General features: G+C 45.8%; 1 long non-coding RNA gene across 1 annotated transcript in view; it reads left to right on the top strand.

Moving 5' to 3' along the window:
• LOC310664597 overlaps positions 1-18,383 on the top strand; it is a 346,493-nt gene that overhangs the window by 237,636 nt on the left and 90,474 nt on the right. The gene's annotated exons all lie outside the window — the stretch shown is intronic.

Here is an 18,383-nt window from a genome sequence, read left to right as displayed (position 1 = left end):
TCTTCAGATGTTCTGATGTTCCTCACTTCTGCTTTAGGTGGTCTTCAAATTTTACCTTCAGCCATTTCTCCCAGGAATGTGGAGGCACCTCTTTGAATGAAACGCCTGAGGAATTTCAAGCAAAACTTGGGGTGTAGTGGGAAGTTTCTATAAGGCCAGCACAATGACTTGCAAATTGTCATGCCATCCTTCATGCTTGTGCTTTCCCTTCAATGCAAGGATACTTTTCAACCAAGAAGAGAATAATAGTATTATTCATTCTAATTGATTGTTATGTTCTCCTTGAGCTCTTTCTGGAGCATCTTGAATCATCGGAAAGCACCGTAGTTCCTTGAGGTTTCTGAAGATCAAAAACAGTCTATGGGAAGACTGGAAATAGAACTCAGGAACCTAGTCTTCCAACCTTCTTCATTATTACAGAGTCTTAGCACTTCTAAAAAAGGAGGCTGTAAGAAAAATATATCAAGAGCTCTTTAACTCAAGTATGTCTGACTGCAATGAGAAGCCTTGGGTAGCTCTAAAGTATAACCTTTTTCAGTAAATTACAGACATGGATGAAAGCTTTCAGGTGAACTTGGGAGATAAGTATAATAGGGTTGCTTTATTTCTAAATTAAGGCATTTCCAAAGGGTCAGTGTGAGCTTGGTTAAAACCAGGGAAACCAAAAGTGCTTGGAGCAGGAGGGCAGAGAAAGGAAAAGGCCCGTTATCTTGCCAGCGTTAATGGGAATTCACAGCTACACTTAAAAGAAAATCCATGAAGCTTTTGTGCCTCTGAACATTCCCACAGCTTTGGATATGACCTGCTACTTATGCCATTTTCAGCAGATGTTGTTGTTGTTGTTTAGTCATTTAGTCGTGTCCGACTCTTCGTGACCCCATGTACCAGAGCATGCCAGGCACTCCTGTCTTCCACTGCCTCCGGCAGTTTGGTCAAACTCATGCTGGTAGCTTCGAGAACACTATCCAACCATCTCATCCTCTGTCATCCCCTTCTCCTTGTGCCCTCAATCTTTCCCCACATCAGGGTCTTTTCCAGGGAGTCTTCTCTTCTCATGAGGTGGCCAAAGTATTGGATTTCAGCAGATACTCACAATAATTCTAGGTTTGGGGAATGTCTAAGGCTGCAATCCTATGCTCCAGGCGTGAAGGAGCTCAGGCCCCAGGGCAGAATGCAGCCCTTCCTAGCTGGACTTCTGGACTTGCCCCAAGCCATGCCCCCAAGGCCAACACTATCACTGGCTTTGCTCATTACCCTCCTTGAGGACTGTTGTTGGCTGTAATGCATCCTTGAACCCTGATGATGCCTCTCACTTGCCTGGATGTCAGATGCAGGGGTTCATACATGTGCAAAAACGTCTGGTTCTCATGTGCCTGGAATGTACTCTAGAATGCAAACCGTTACATCTGTTGTTCTGTCCACTTCTGTATCTGATCCCACCCAACCTTGGCATGTGAACCCCCAGAAAGATGCCTGTCGTGAAATGTGGCCAACCTGAGCAAAGTAGGTTCCACTTTCCTCTCTTTACACATAAATTTGGACTATAGGACTCAGCTATACAGCTGCAAATAAAACGTTTTAAGTGTGTTTTAAGTGCAACATACAATGTGACACTAGATGGCGATGGTGGGCCTTATGGAAAATTCAATGTATTTTTTAAAACACCTTTTTAAAAAATGCATTTTCAGAATGGTTTTTATGTGTGTGCAGATTCCGCTATGTCCCATTGAGGCTTGTTTTTGATTAGGCATGCAACCAACAGCAGTGTAAGTGTCATTCATTAGCTAACTGGGTTCTATTCTTACAAATGACTGCAAGAGATGCTCAGGTATGGGTTGTTTTGCTTTCATTATTGGCATGCATGGATCACCCTCATTATCTCAGTAGAGATGTGTGCAAATACCCCCCCGAAAAAAACCCCACACCCTTCAACTTATTCTTAAGCAGAGTAATTGAGGAGCACGGTTTCACTGAGGCTCCATCTGCACTATACATTAAAAGTACTATTATACAATTTTAAACAGCTGTGGCTTACCTCAAGGCATTCTGGGAAATGCAGTTTGTTTATGGTGCTGAGAGTTGTTAGGAGACACCTATTGCCTTCACAGAGCTGCAGTTTCTAGAGTAGTTTAACAGTCAATACTGCTTCTCTGGGAATTATAGCTTGCTGACTGGAACAGGGCTCTCCTAACAACTCTCAGCAGCCATAACAAGCTACCATTCCTTTCATTCTTCGGAGGAAGTCTTGCTTGCTTAAAGTACAATGAGACTGCTTTAAATGTATGGTGGAGAAGAGGCCTGAATTCCCCCAGGGGTCAGGGAAATTGTCTCACCATCAGCTGTGGTAGACTTCTAATTACCGTATTTTTCGCTCTATAAAACGCACTCCCCCCTCCTAAAATGTAAGGGGAAATGTGTGTGCGTCTTATGGATCGAATGCAAGCGGGAGGCTCTGCCCAGCGCTCCCTTTAAAGAGCACCGTGGAGAGTGTGTGTGGCTCTTGGGGGCTTTTGGGGGAGCCTTTCTCCCGCTGCCCTGAAGAGGTCCCATAAGCCAGCAGCGATCCCTCTTGCTGTCCTTTGGCTTAGCCGCGCGTAGCCTCTTCCGGGCAGGGGGAGCCTTCATCCTGCTGCCCTGAAGAGGCTTCGCTCAGCTATCCCAGAAGCCAGAACAGCAAGAGGCTATCCCAGAAGCCAGATCCCTCTTGCTGTTCTGGCTTCTGGGATTCAGAATATTTTTTTTCTTGTTTTCCGTCTTATGGTTTGGTGCGTCTTATAGAGCGAAAAATACGGTAATCTTAATGTCGCATTATCAGTCTTCCTGGCAAATACCTTGGTAAAATCCTAAACAAAGTTGCAGACTGATCTCATACCAAGCTGAGTATATCATTACTAGCTTCCCCTAGCTATCGAAAAGACAGAGGCAGATCATTTAAGGGAACAACTTGTTCTAATCAGTAAAACCATACTTGGGTTTACCTTTAAGCTAAATATTAACCTTGTCTAATATTTGCAATCCAGAGTTAACTGACTAATACATTTCCAGTGTACAAAATGTCCATTCTAATCCTTTCTTCTAAACCCTGTTATTAATTCCCTTTTATGTCTCATCTCAGCGCAGTAATGCAATTAATTGTGGTACTTAACATGCAAAGTTAGAAGCGATCTGTCTCTGATAGCACTGACAACGAGGAAGGAAATGGGGTTAAGGAATCTCTCATTACATGTTTTCATTTTAAATAGGATTTACTCGGCAAAAAGTGCAACAGACCGGTACAACCACTGCTTGAGCTATTTAAACAACCATCGAGTAAGTGAGTAGAGAAAAGATTTTATCCCTGTCTCATAAAGTTAAAACTTGGGGATATCCCATGAAAGTGAATTTTGGTAGATTCAGGTCAGCTGAATGAAAGTCCTTCTTTACCTAGTGCTTAAACCAGGCTTCCTCAACCTCGGCCCTCCAGATATTTTGAGACTACAATTCCCAGCATCCCTGACCACTGGTCCTGCTAGCTAGGGATCATGGGACTTGTAGGCCAAAAACATCTGGAGGGCCAAGGCTGAGGAAGCCTGGCTTAAACTATGGAACTTGCTTCCACAGGAAGTAGTGATGGTCACCAACTTGAATGGTTTTAAAACCATGTTTAGCCTGAAAACAGGAGACTTAGAGGAGATATGATAGCCATCTTTAAATAGCTCAAGGGCTGTCACATGGAAGATGGAGCAAGCTTGTTTTCTCCTGTTCTGGAAAGTAGGATTCGAACCAATGGCTTCAAGTTACAAGAAAGGAGTTTCCAATAAAACATCAGGAAGAACTTTTTGACAGTAAGAGCTGTTTGACAGTGGAACAGACTTCCTCAGGAGGTGGCGGACTCTCCTTCCCTGGGGCTTTTAAGCAGATGTGTTATCAGTGGCTGATAGCCGTGATGACTATGCTCTGCCTCAAAGGCTGGAGACAGTAATGGTAGGAACTGCTCTTGTGCTTGGGTCTTGATTGAGGTGCCAACTCCATAGGGCTTATGTGACTTCAGCTCCCTCAAAAATGTTTAGCAGGGGACTCAGCGCTTGCAATATTGAGGAGGCAGCAGAGGCCTAGAGCTGAGCAGAGCATGGTGCTGGTCCGTGGGTGGAGCTGCACCTTCTTCCTTACAATGTGAGCCAAGCCAGGGCTGCCTCTCTGCTGTCCATACTGCCATCACCACCGCCACCTTCTCCTCTCACTGCTGACCCAGCCACGATACCCTAAGTCAGCCTCCTAGTGACTCGGAGACCAATCAGGGTTGGAAGGAGTTTCATCCAATCATGAGAGAGAAGGCAATTAGAACCTGGTGGTCAAAGTGTCAGATAAGGCTTGTCTGTCAAGATAGAGATTTGAAAGCACCTAGATAGGGATCAGTCTCGAGCCTGGTTAGGGCCGAATTAGGGGTTCGCTAAGCAGGGCAACCCAGAGGGCAAAGGAAATGTCCTCGAATGGGCAGGGAGCTTTTTACTGGTTGTATAAGACCCATAGCCATTATTAGAGAAATTAGTCTATTCAGACACAGGTTTAAAGTGTGAAATTTAAGAAAGTTGTGTAAAGAGTGCTTGTCTGAAATGTAGTGTTGTGCCTTAACAGAGTAACCATTAAGCTACACTGAATGTAGATAAAAAAATTCTTGTTTTATTCTGTAAGTGCCTCCTCTGGGTGAGGGATAAGTGTTAACAGGTTGTCCTTCCACAAAATTGCCTTGCCTTGCTGTTGGTTAATACGAAGCTCTACCACTTAGAGATAATAGCAGAACTCCTAAGTGCTCTGACAGTGAGAGGCTAAGCTTTAAAACCACCCCAAAATCTGGTCACATTACTTCTCTCTCCATCTTTATTGAGGAATGTTGTTACATACCTTAGTGGGACTCATGACAAAGCATATTCATTATAGTTTGAAAAATTCTTTCTTGTGAAGTTTCCCCATCATTTGTGCTTTTTGTTGCAGGATTCCAGGGTTTGTTTTTGTATGTGTGATATATAGCTTAACTGGGCATGGATTCTTCTTCTTGCAGAGGCCACACAGCCATGTGTCTGAGTGCTAAAGGGCAGACAGGTTTGCAAGGGAGGAAAGGAGGAATTCCCTGATACCATCCTGAAATACCACCTTATTAATTTCCTCCTCGTGTTTTGGAATTAGTGGCTGGAGAGTGTTGACCGTGGAGGTTGGAAGGTGAAGTTCAGCTCTCTGCTCAGCCATAGAGATCACATAGCTCTGGGCAATTCACCATTTCACAGCCTAACCTAACTTGACTTGCCCAAATTGTGTAATTGCTAGACTGGATATAGAAACCAGCTGGTGTGTATTTGAGTGTGAATTCCAGGGGAATGCCAAGTGGCAGTGCTGTGTGTGTATGTGTGTGTGTGTGTGTGTGTGTGTGTGTGTGTGTGTGTGAGAGAGAGAGAGAGAGAGAGAGAGAGAGGGCAGTGCTTCTGTGCTTTTAATAGTGGTATTGAAGGGGAAATTTCCTCTCATCACTGCCAGGAGAGTGGATTACTGCAGCAAGCTCTACATGGGGCTGCCCTAGGGTTTGGCTTGGAAGTTTTAGCTCATGGGTAGGCAAACTAAGGCCCAGGGGCCAGATCCAGCCCAATCGCCTTCTAAATCCGGCCCGCGGACGGTCCGGGAATCAGCATGTTTTTACATGAGTAGAATGTGTCCTTTTATTTAAAATGCATCTCTGGGTTGTTTGTGGGGCATAGGAATTTGTTCATCCCCCCCCCCAATATAGTCCAGCCCCCACAAGGTCTGAGGGACAGTGGACCAGCCCCCTGCTGAAAAAGTGTGCTGACCCCTACTTTAGCTGGTGCAGAATGTGGAGGCCAGACTGGCAATGGGAACAGCCTATCAGAAACACGTGGCATTAATCTTAAAAGACTCGCACTGGCATTCCATCTGCTACCAGGTCATGTTTACAGAAGGATGTCATTCTCCCGAGTCTTCGTTTTTCTCTGTTTTGGCACCGCACCCTCCAATCCTGCAAGCAGTGTGGGTTTTGCCACCCCTTTCCCATGGGCCAATCCCTTACTGGCCCCCCTCAGTGGCCCCACCCCAGGTGGAACGTATCCTTGAACAGTGACAATGGATCTTGCTTGCCTTGATGGAGAGAGGTGTGTATAGAGTATTCCTCTCAACTTTATTTGGGGCTGGGTTCGAAAGCACCTCCGGGTTCAAGTAGATAAATAGGGACCGCTTACCAGCGGGAAGGTAAACAGCGTTCCGTGTGCTGCGCTGGCTTGCCAGATGCAGCTTGTCACGCTGGCCACGTGACCCGGAAGTGTCTGCGGACAGCGCTGGCTCCCGGCCTCTAGAGTGAGATGAGTGCACAACCCTAGAGTCTGGCAAGACTGGCCCCTACGGGCAGGGGTACCTTTACCTTTTTACTTGCTACATCACGTGGAGAAAGGGAAGTAAGATGCTTAGATAATGGTGAGCACCCTGAGGCATGTTGGGTTGAGGACTTTGCAAGCAACAACAATAACATTAATGATTCTTGTGGAAATTAACCATTATTTTAATGTCTGTTTGTCCTAATCAACACATTTTTGCACTGCCTTTTTCCTCCTTAAAATGAATTTTTGTATGTTATTTTCATGCAAATTTACCTTTGGCATATGTATTTTCATACATCCTTTGGTTGGAGAATTGCACAGCAAAATGGGGGAAAGTGAGAATTTCAGAAGATGACTATGCTTCATAGAATGATAGAATTGTAGAGTTGGAAGGGAGCCTGAGGGTCATCTTGTCCCACACACTGCAATGATGGGAACTCAACTAGATCATCCATGACAGGTGGCCATCCAACCTCTGCTTAAAAACCTTCAAGGAAGAAGATTCCATCACCTCCCGATGGAGTCCATTCCACTGTTGAACAGCTCTTCCTATAAGAAAGTTCTTCCTGATGTTTAGCCAGACTCTCCAGGCATAGGCAAACTCCAGCCCTTCAGATGTTTGGGACTACAATTCCCACTATCCCTGACCACTGGTCCTGTTAGCTAGGGATGATGGGAATTGTAGTCCCAAACATCTGGAGGGCCGGAATTTGCCTATGCCTGATCTACTCAATTCTCACTTCAACAAAACACTTTACCACCCCCACCCAAATAAATGAACAAGGTTTACTCTCAAAGGTTTGGGGTGCAAAGGTTCTAGTGACGTGGCCTCCTCACCTAACAATGTTCCTTGTGAGTCAGGCTCTTAATCTCTGTGGAACAGGACAGGTGCAGGACTTCTTAATGTGAGCAAAACATCTGGAGCAAGCAAGGAATTGGCAGGACGACATGGATGAAGGCCATTCAATTCTAGTTCAGCTTTTTGCCAGGTTTTCTCTCTTCAATGGACAGAGCACAGCTCTTCCATCTTCAGGACTGCCAATCTGCCACCTTTTGGAATAATTATATCCATTTATTCAAACTTCATTGTTTGTCTAATTACTTCAGCTCTAATTCTCCTACCGGTCCATAAATAGCAGCATCGTGTTGTCCTGAAAAAAGGAAGTTCTTTTTCTGGGCTTCCTTTGTTTGAACTTGTCACGGGGAAGGAGCGAAGAAGGTTTGATGGTCTTTACATTACATGATTCTCTGTCTTTCTCCTTTTTCCCCCTCCGGTACTCAGAATTCTGAATTATTTTATTTTAACAGAAAAGGAAATGAAAGCTGAACCATATTTTCATGAACTTCCATTTATTTTTATTATTTTTATTTTTCCATCTAAATCTTCATGCTCAAGAAGGGTGTGGGGATTTTTATGCAACAGTTACTCAACTTACATGAAAGTTGAACGTATTTCTCTGTTTTTCGTCCAAGTCCTGGATGCTAATCACAGCTCAGAGGGAGCTGTGGAAGAGTTCCCAAAGAGTAGTTTTTAATAAACCATCTGTTAGTAGCAGGGAGAAAATGGCAAGTGGCCATAAATGAGGGCGGGGGGACAAGGTTGTCCTCTCACTATTCTACAGTTGTAGCTGGTTTTTGTTTTTTTTTTAAATAAGAAGAAGAGTCTGGGATATGGCTACCAGGTTGAAATTTTAAAAAATATGACCCACGTAAGCGCAGTAAGACAAACCTTTAACAGATTTATTGTAAACTGGCTTGATCTCATTCGTAATGTTGAATCCAAGAGAGAAATTCAATTCAGTGCACATTAAAAATGAATGTACCAAAATATGAACTTTCCAAAACAATACATGGATGGAAAGAGAGCCATCATTGGAAATATGAGCTTCTCCAAGTTTTGCTCTAGCTAAGTAACATGCACAAAAGTGCATATACAGTGGTACCTCGGGTTAAGTGCTTGATTCGTTCCGGAGATCCGTTCTTAACCTGAAACTGTTCTTAACCTGAAGCACCACTTTAGCTAATGGGGCCTCCTGCTGCTGCCGCGCCGCCAGAGCACGATTTCTGTTCTCATCCTGAAGCAAAGTTCTTAACCCGAGGTACTATTTCTGGGTTAGTGGAGTCTGTAACCTGAAACATATGTAACCCGAGGTACCACTGCATTAGGATAAAGGGTGGAAATAAAGGTAAAGGTAAAGGGACCCCTGACTGTTAGTTCCAGTCGTGACCGACTCTGGGGTTGCGGTGCTCATCTCGCTTTATTGGCCGAGGGAGCTGGCGTACAGCTTCCGGGTCATGTGGCCAGCATGACTAAGCCGCTTCTGGCGAACCCGAGCAGCACACGGAAACGCTGTTTACCTTCCCGCTGGAGCGGTACCTATTTATATATTTGCACTTTGACGTGCTTTCAAACTGCTAGGTTGGCAGGAGCAGGGACCGAGCAACGGAAGCTCACCCAGTCGCAGGGATTTGAACTGCCAACCTTCTGATTGGCAAGTCCTAGGCTCTGTGGTTTAACCCACAGCGCCACCCGTGTCCCTAAGGGTGCAGATAAGTGCATATAATACTAAACATGTGTTATATTAGGAAAAAACACTCTGCAGAAGTATGTGCATTGGGAAAACAAATGCATACACACGTGTCCATTAGGAGAAATTTGCACTAAAATGTTGGTGAATTTTCATGAACCCTTTTTTCAGAATCATTCACAAAATGATGTAAAAATGTGTAGATATGATATTAACATTGGAAAAATGAGCAACAATTGACAAATTCACCGGTCCCTAATTGAACATTGTTTGCAAAGTCTTTGACAAAATAAGAAGGGGCAATGTGCAGTCTGGGAGGTCCCCTCTGACAAACCCACTCCTTTCTGATATAATTATTGGCCCCCAGGAGGTATAATAATAATAATAATAATAATAATAATAATAATAATAATAATAAATTTTAATTCATATCCCACCCTCCCTGGCCAAAGCCGGGCTCAGAGCGGCTAACAGCAAGTAAAATTAGCACAGTGTACATAAAATCACACAGTCAATTAATTAAAATACATTTTAAAATCAATTCAGAATCAAATTAATGGCAACCATTAGGCTAGAGTTCTATGAGGATTACAGAAAGAAAGAGGGGGTCACTGTGCCTTGGCCAAAGGCCTGGTGGAACAGCTTCATCTTGCAGGCCCTGCAGAAAGATGTCAAGATGTCTCTTGTGACAGAGCGTTCCAAAGCCATGGCTCTGCTTGAGGCCAGCCCAACCTCCCTGTGTCCCGGGATCTCCAATATGTTTTTGTTTGAGGACCATAAGGTCCTCCGTGAGACATACCAGGAGTGGTGGTCCTGTAGGTACAAGGGTCCTAGGCCATGTTGTTATTGTTGTTTAGTCGTTTAGTCGTGCCCGACTCTTCGTGACCCCATGGACCAGAGCATGCCAGGCACTCCTGTCTTCCACTGCCTCCTGCAGTTTGGTCGGACTCATGTTTGTGGCTTCGAGAACACTATCCAACCATCTCGTCCTCTGTCATCCCCTTCTCCTTGTGCCCTCCATCTTTCCCAACATCAGGGTCTTTTCCAGGGAGTCTTCTCTTCTCATGAGGTGGCCAAAGTATTGGAGCCTCAGCTTCTGGATCTGTCCTTCCAGTGAGCACTCAGGGCTGATTTCCTTAAGAATGGATGCGTTTGATCTTCTTGCAGTTCATGGGACTCTCAAGAGTCTCCTCCAGCACCATAATTCAAAAGCGTCAGTTCTTCGGCCATCAGCCTTCTTGATGGTCCAGCTCTCATTTCCATACATCACTACTGGGAAAACCATGGCTTTAACTATACGGACCTTTGTGGGCAAGGTGATGTCTCTGCTTTTTAAGATGCTGTCTAGGCCATATAGGGCTTTAAAGGTTAAAACCAGCATCCTGTACTCCACCAGGAGCCAGTGCAGTGGGGTGGAAGGAAGGAAATGGCCAGAGTGTGCATGCGCATTCAACTGCCTAATGCCATCCGCATCACCCAGGAGATCACAGGTGCAGAGATAAGAAAAGAAGAGTTGTTCCATTGTCTGGGGAGGTCACTTCCTGGTTAACTTGGAGAAGCTGTTTTCAATGGAGCCCAGTGACAGAAGTGTGAAGCTGTATTGAGGCAGTACCGGGTGTTATAATTTTGCACCCAGGGGAACTGCCCCTGTGGGATCCCCTATGCTACACCACTGTCCCCAGTCCACATCACTCTGTGGCCACACCTCTGCTTTTCCCTCTCCTTGAGAGTTTTTGCCTGGCTGGAATGTGTCCTTGAACTCAGATAATGGCTCCCGTTTGTCTGGACGGAGGGCAGAGAGGGATGTGTGAATGTGTTTAGAAACCAGCTCTGCTCCTTTTTAGCTCTGGCCACATCCACCGCTAGCACGTGACTCCCAGAGGTTTACCCAGAAGGCAATGTGTTCCTCAATCTGACCTATACATAAAGAAAGGGAAGGGCAAGTGTGTTCTTGGAGTGTGGGGTGGCAGGGATGACGTTTGGGGAGGGGAGGGAGGGTAGCAGAGATGGGGAGAAGTCAGGAATTCTTACTTGGGCAGGATTTTGATCTGATCTGGAGAAGACATTGCTTCTCCTTTGAAGTGAGCTTTTATGTGCTCTAGAGGTTTGTTTCTGTGCGTCACACAGGAATCTTTTGCCGCCATCTCTGTTCTGTAAGACGAGTGCTATTTCTCAGAGGCTTTCTTCCACATGCTTAGTTATTCTTTTACATCAGCGAATAAAAAGTTCAGAGAAAGGCCTGGTGGGTGGCACCAAACTCGGGAGAGGGGGGAGGCACAAATAATAAAAGGCAAGCAAGCTCATTCAAAGGAACCTGAATGCAATAGAAAGTGTTGCAGCTTCTCCATGCCTGTCTCTTTCTCAAAGCTCACCAGACAGCAAAATGAAATGCTTTCGCGCTTCCTCAGGTGCATCAGAGTCTCGGCTATTATACCCACAATTTCACAACCTGGCAAGCCGATCCCTTTGTGCACCCAGGTCTAAGTGTCAGTCATGCAGAAAAGTGATTCTGATTACTCTGCGGTCGAGAAATGTATTCTGTCTGAAGTGATGACATTTGAGGTTTGCCCTTGGGAAGGACGACCCCTTTGCTTGACATCTCTTTAGTGAGGTTTTGAAAAGGGGGGGGGAGCAATGATGGTGGGACTGGGAGATGGCAGAGGAAGAAATCTATATGTTCCATTTCAACCTGCATTAAAAAGGGGGGTATGAGCAACCTTTGCCAACAAAAGTCCGTATAGTTAAAGCCATGGTTTTCCCAGTAGTGATGTATGGAAGTGAGAGCTGGACCATAAAGAAGGCTGATCGCCGAAGAATTGATGCATTTGAATTATGGTGCTGGAGGAGACTCTTGAGAGTCCCATGGACTGTAAGAAGATCAAACCTCTCCATTCTGAAGGAAATCAGCCCTGAGTGCTCACTGGAAAAACAGATCCAGAAGCTGAGGCTCCAATACTTTGGCCACCTCATGAGAAGAGAAGACTCCCTGGAAAAGACCCTGATGTTGGGAAAGATGGAGGGCACAAGGAGAGGGGGATGACAGAGGACGAGATGGTTGGACAGTGTTCTCGAAGCCACAAACATGAGTCCGACCAAACTGCAGGAGGCAGTGGAAGACAGGAGTGCCTGGCATGCTCTGGTCCATGGGGTCACGAAGAGTCGGACATGACTAAACGACTAAACAACAACATGAGCAACCTCTTTACGTGGAGAGTGTTGGAACCAATAAGCCTACAGAAAGGATCCAAGTGGTGGTGTGATGCTAACGGGAATATCCTAGACTAGGCGTAGGGAGACCTTTGCCTTGCCAGATGTTGCTAAACTACAACTCCCATCAGCCCCAGCAAACATCACCAGTGGCCAGGGATGGTGGAAGTTGTAGTTCAGCAACATCTGGATGGCTAAACGCTCCCTGCACTTTTCATAGCCCTCCATGAAAAAATTCCTCCAGAAGTTTTTGCACTCTGCTCAAATGTAATAGAGTGCCACAGGGTGCCTCACAGACTTAGGAATACAGTGGTACCTCGGGTTACAGACGCTTCAGGTTACAGACGCTTCAGGTTACAGACTCCACTAACCCAGAAATAGTACCTCGGGTTAAGAACTTTGCTTTAGGATGAGAACAAAAATCGAGTGGTGACAGCGACGCGGCAGCAGCGGGAGGCCCCATTAGCTAAAGTGGTGCTTCAGGTGAAGAACAGTTTCAGGATAAGAACAGACCTCCTGAACGAATTAAGTTCTTAACCTGAGGTACTACTGTAATCCTTGTTTTCTCAGCTGTGGGACAGCTTACCACCACCACCATCCCCGGCTTGCCAAGGCATAATATAGGATTGTCCAGGCAGAGACTCTTTCCTTTCCAGTCCCCATGCAGAATAAGGGCAAGTTGAAGGAGGAAACACTTGCCCTTCCTCCAAGTTGGCTTATTCCTCAGTGATGTTGCATAGCCAACTCTGATTGGCTACTTAGTGTCGCACTCTCTACATGACATCTGATTGGCTGGGAGGAGAAATCCTAGCCAAAGTGACACCAATGCACTAGCAGTGAGAAACAAACACCAGGAAAGGTAAACATGGTGCTAGGCATGTGTGGTCAGTGATCCCCTGAACTGGAATAGGTAATGCATAGAGTGGACTTTAATTTCTGGGTCTAGGATAAATGAGAATTTCCTGGTTTCCTACAAGGTGTGGAAATGTTTCTGCATTTACAAGGTAATTTTTGAAGTCGTGTCCAGTTCTCACTGTGTCTTATCCAATCTGCTATTGACAATGCTGTGCTCTTTTTAAATACAGTCATTAGGACATTTAATTTGCTGCTGCTGTAAGTTATATTTGCAATTTTGGCGACGATCAATAAAGGAAACGAAAGAGGTGTATTCAAGGTTTAAACTTAGACAAATGAAATGCAGCTCTCTCTCTCTCTCTCGCTCTCTCTCTCTCTTTTTAAAAAAGCTTCATTTAAACAGGATTCATAAAGAACTAAAGAAAACAGAAGATGCTAGAACCCATGAATAATGCATGGCTTCCAGGCAACCAACATTCTTATGGTCAGTCTGAGTTATTTTCTTTCTTTCTTTCTTTCTTTCTTTCTTTCTTTCTTTCTTTCTTTCTTTCTTTCTTTCTTCCTTTCTTCCTTTCTTCCTTTCTTCCTTTCTTCCTTTTCCTTTTCCTTTTCCTTCCTTCCTTTCTTCCTTTTCCTTTTCCTTCCTTCCTTCCTTCCTTCCTTCCTTCCTTCCTTCCCTCCCTCCCTCCCTCCCTCCCTCCCTCCCTCCCTCCCTCCCCTGGGAAATATTAATGTTTAACTGTCCAACAGAAAGCAGCTAAGAGTGTCAGAGAGCAAAAACCAGATGAAACTGTTGTGCCAATATTCTTGCAATCCTGTCCCTTCCCATCTTCCTCCAGACAAGTGATGGCGACACCTGTTAGGTCACTGCACAGTGCTGCCCCTCCCTGTCAGCTGCTCCTCTATCGGGTGTCCAGGCTGTGAGCCATATTGCTTAAGTAGCCATAGGCAGGTCCAGGGGGTGTGCTAGGTTTGCCCAGGTGCACCCATATGTTTCAAAGGACTGGGGATCAAAGGAAGCAGACAGACAGAGGTGAAGGCAGAAGAAAAAGGCTGGAAGGGATCTATAGCTTCTGCTGAGTCTTTCTCTGCAAGTGGCAGTGGGATCCATTCCAGCCTTTTGATTCTGCCCGCATCTGTCTCCTGGCTCTGTCTGCATCAGAGGCCTGCTGACAATCCTGTTGGAGAGAGAGAGAGAGAGAGAGAGAGAGAGAGAGAGAGAGAGAGAGATCTGTGAGGACAATGGGCTGCTTTTTGTGACACACAGTCAGGGAGCCACGCCACCCTTGACCTTCCGGATCTGCCCTGCCTCTGCCCAGTTTGACATGGGTCTTTACCTCTGCAGGAAAGATCAACTGTTTCCGCTTCTTGCTTTGTTAGCCTTTTGCATCTTGCTTGACATTATTTGCTTGCCCTGTCATTTTCTCCCCCTCCCTTCTTCCTTCATTGAAATACAGTGGTACCTCGGGTTAAGAACTGAATTCGTTCTGGAGGTCCATTCTTAACCTGAAACCGTTCTTAACCTGAGGTACCACTTTAGCTAATGGGGCCTCCCACTGCTGCCACACGATTTCTGTTCTCATCCTGAAGCAAAGTTCTTAACCCGAGGTACTATTTCTGGGTTAGCGGAGTTTGTAACCTGAAGTGTATGTAACCCGAGGTACCACTGTAAGTATATCTATCAATCATCTATCTATCTATCCAGTGGCGAAGCTGCATGCTCTGCTACCAGGGGCAGAAAGCAGGCGGGGGCGCGGCTGGCGCCCCTGGGGGGGCATGACACGCCTCCTGGGGGCATGGCACACTGCCTGCAGGGGTGTGGCGCACATCCCAGGGGTGTGGTGTGCCACCCGCGAGGGCATGGCGCACCGCCCATAGGGGCGTGGTGAGTGTTCTGGGGGTGTGATGTGCTGCCTGTGGGGGCGTGGCGCCCGGGACCTGGGGGTGTGCAGCGCGTTTCCAGGGGGGCTTCCATGAGGGCACCCTACTGAAATAGTGGTGCCGGGGGCGGTCCGCTCCCTCTGCACTCCCATTCCTCCAGCAGTGTGTCTATCTATCTATCTATCTATCTATATCTATCTATCTATCATCTATCTATCTATCTATCTATCATCTATCTATCTATCATCTATCTATCATCTATCTATCATCTATCATCTATCTATCTATCTATCTATCTATCTATCTATCTATCTATCTATATCTATCATCTATCTCTATCTATCTATCTATCTATCTATCTATCTATCATCTATCTATCTATCATCTGTCTGTCTGTCTGTCTGTCTATCTATCTATCCTATCCCTGAGTGCACACCCTAATAAAATGCACTATGCGCCCCTATGACAATGACACCCCCTATGCAGGAGGAAGATGTTTCAGCAGGCTTGGGGAACCCACAAGGTTTAAAGAGAAGAAGAGATGGAGACAACTTTATCAGGGTGGGGACACCCACTGAAACAGCCACATGACTACTGAGCCTGCTCAGTGGCCCTGGAATGCTGCCTGGAAGACTCTTAGGGGCGGGGAATGGAATAGAGTGACCGTAGTCCCAAGCAGGGAGCACTCCATACTGCAACATTTTGTTGCTTGTCCTGCTTGCTTGTGTCTGCCCCCACCTACACTACACATGTCAAGAAGTATCAGGCCACTTTAAAGAGTCATAGAATCATAGGATTGTAGAGCTGGAAGGGACCCCAAGGGCCATCTAGTCCTACCCCCTGCAATGCAGTCATATCATCCCTCCAAATAATCCTGGGAAGTGGTGTTTGCTAAGAATGCTGAGAGGTGTCACAGGCCTTCCAAGTGTCCCTATTTTCCAGGGACAGTCCCGGATTCACAGAGATATTATTTAACCATAATATCTCTCGATAGTTAATGTTTCCGTTTGTATTAATTTTTTACCCTCTCAATATGTAAGTTCTGTATGTGTTACATGCAACTTATGCAGTAGTGTTGTACCTTGGAAGTCGAACGGAATCCGTTCCAGAAGTCCATTCAACTTCCAAAACGTTTGAAAACCAAATCATGTCTTCTGATTGGCTGCAGGAAGCTCCTGCAGTCAATCAGAAGTCACAGAAGCCCCATCGGACGTTTGGGTTCCAAAAGAACATTCACAAACTGGAACAATCACTTCTGGGTTTGTAGCATTGGGGAGCCAAAACGTCCAAGTTCCAGGGTGTTCAAGATCCAAAGTACGACTGTACTTCAAAGATGTAGATTTTATGTATGATTCTATGCAGCAACGTGTCCATGGAGTTTTCTTGGCAGGGATACTGGAGTGGCTTGCCGGTTCCTTCTCCAGGTGGATCACGTTTGGTCAAAACTCTCCACTATGACCATCTTGGGTGCACTGCTCGACATAGCTCATAGCTTCTCTGAGTTATTCAAGGCCCTTCGCCGCAGCAAGGCAGTGATCCATGAAGGGAAGGCACAAGGAGAAGGGGACGACAAAGGAAGAGATGGTTGGATAGTGTTCTCGAAGCTACAAACATAGAATCATAGAGTCATAGAATCATGGAGTTGGAAGAGACCACAAGGGCCATCGAGTCCAACCCCCTGCCAAGCAGGAAACACCATCAGAGCTCTCCTGACATATGGTTGTCAACCCTCTGCTTAAAGACCTCCAAAGAAGGAGACTCCACCACACTCCTTGGCAGCAAATTCCACTGTCGAACAGCTCTTACTGTCAGGACGTTCTTCCTAATGTTTAGGTGGAATCTTCTTTCTTGTAGTTTGGATCCATTGCTCCGTGTCCGCTTCTCTGGAGCAGCAGAAAACAACCTTTCTCCCTCCTCTATGTGACATCCTTTTATATATTTGAACATGGCTATCATATCCCCCCTTAACCTCCTCTTCTCCAGGCTAAACATGCCCAGCTCCCTTAGCCGTTCCTCATAAGGCATCGTTTCCAGGCCTTTGACCATTTTGGTTGCCCTCCTCTGGACACGTTCCACTTTGTCAGTGTCCTTCTTGAACTGTGGTGCCCAGAACTGGACACAGTACTCCAGGTGAGGTCTGACCAGAGCAGAATACAGTGGCACTATTACTTCCCTTGATCTAGATGCTATACTCCTATTGATGCAGCCCAGAATTGCATTGGCTTTTTTAGCTGCCGCGTCACACTGTTGGCTCATGTCAAGTTTGTGGTCAACCAAGACTCCTAGATCCTTTTCACATGTACTGCTCTCAAGCCAGGTGTCACCCATCTTGTATTTGTGCCTCTCATTTTTTTTTTTGCCCAAGTGCAATACTTTACATTTCTCCCTGTTAAAATTCATCTTGTTTGTTTTTGCCCAGTTCTCTAATCTGTCAAGGTCGTTTTGAAGTGTGATCCTGTCCTCTGAGGTGTTAGCCACCCCTCCCAGTTTGATGTCATCTGCAGATTGGATCAGGATGCCCTTGAGTCCATCATCCAAGTCGTTGATAAAGATGTTGAATAAGACCGGGCCCAAGACAGAACCCTGTGGCTAGTCACTCTTCTCACTCTAGTCACTCTTCTCCAGGATGAAGAGGAACCATTGATGAGCACCCTTTGGGTTCGGTCAGTCAGCCAGTTACAAATCCACTGAGTGGTAGCATAGTCAAGACAGCATTTTACCAGCTTCTTTACAAGAATTTGACCAGACTGCGGGAGGCAGTGGAAGACAGGAGTGTCTGGCGTGCTCTGGTCCATGGGGTCACGAAGAGTCGGACACGACTAAACGACTAAACAACAACATGCAGCAATGTGATTTTATGCAGTCTTTTATGCAGGATTTTATACTGTTGGGTTTTGTATTGTATTTATCTATCTCGCATGTGAATGACCTATGGCCCAAGAATTAATAAACTGACTGAAATTTTACAGAAGCCATCCTGGTTTCTGATTTGATCCTGGAATGTCCCACTTTTCCTTAGGACACCCCTGTTTCCATCAGAGAAATATTGGAGGGTGTGTTGTCAGGAGAACTGCCGCCCCCCCCCCCAAAAAAAAATCCACTTACAGAGCTACACATTTCCAAATGGTTTAACAATAAATCCCTCTTCCCAGGGAACTCTGGGAATTGCAGCTTTGTGGAGGGAAAAGGAGCCTCCTAACACTTCTCAACCCTCTTAAGAAAGTACAGTTCCCAGGACTCTCTGGGGGGAGCTAGGACTGCTTAAAGTGGCACCGCCGTCCTTTAAATGCGTAGCACAGATGGGGCCTAATTAATTCTCTGCTGCTGCTTTAAGAAAAGGCAAGCGATGCTGCTGTCTGTGCCCCTCTCTGCTTTGCATCCCTGGAGGTGAAAGGATGAAAGGAAGTGTGTTTGACGAACTCATGCCTTTAAGTCAGCCTTTCAAGATGCCAGATAATAGGCAGTATTGTCAAGCTGCCCTGGGGACAGAGTCTAGCATGGTAGTTTAGTCTCCGCACCCCCTCTGCCCTCCTCCCCAAATGAGTCATTGTGAGCT

The sequence above is a fragment of the Podarcis tiliguerta genome, assembly GCF_965153285.1.
Source record: "Podarcis tiliguerta genome assembly, chromosome: 14".
NCBI lineage: Eukaryota > Metazoa > Chordata > Lepidosauria > Squamata > Lacertidae > Podarcis > Podarcis tiliguerta.
The sequence above is the reverse complement of the archived record's forward strand: the minus strand, read 5'-3'. Positions and strand labels throughout refer to the sequence as shown.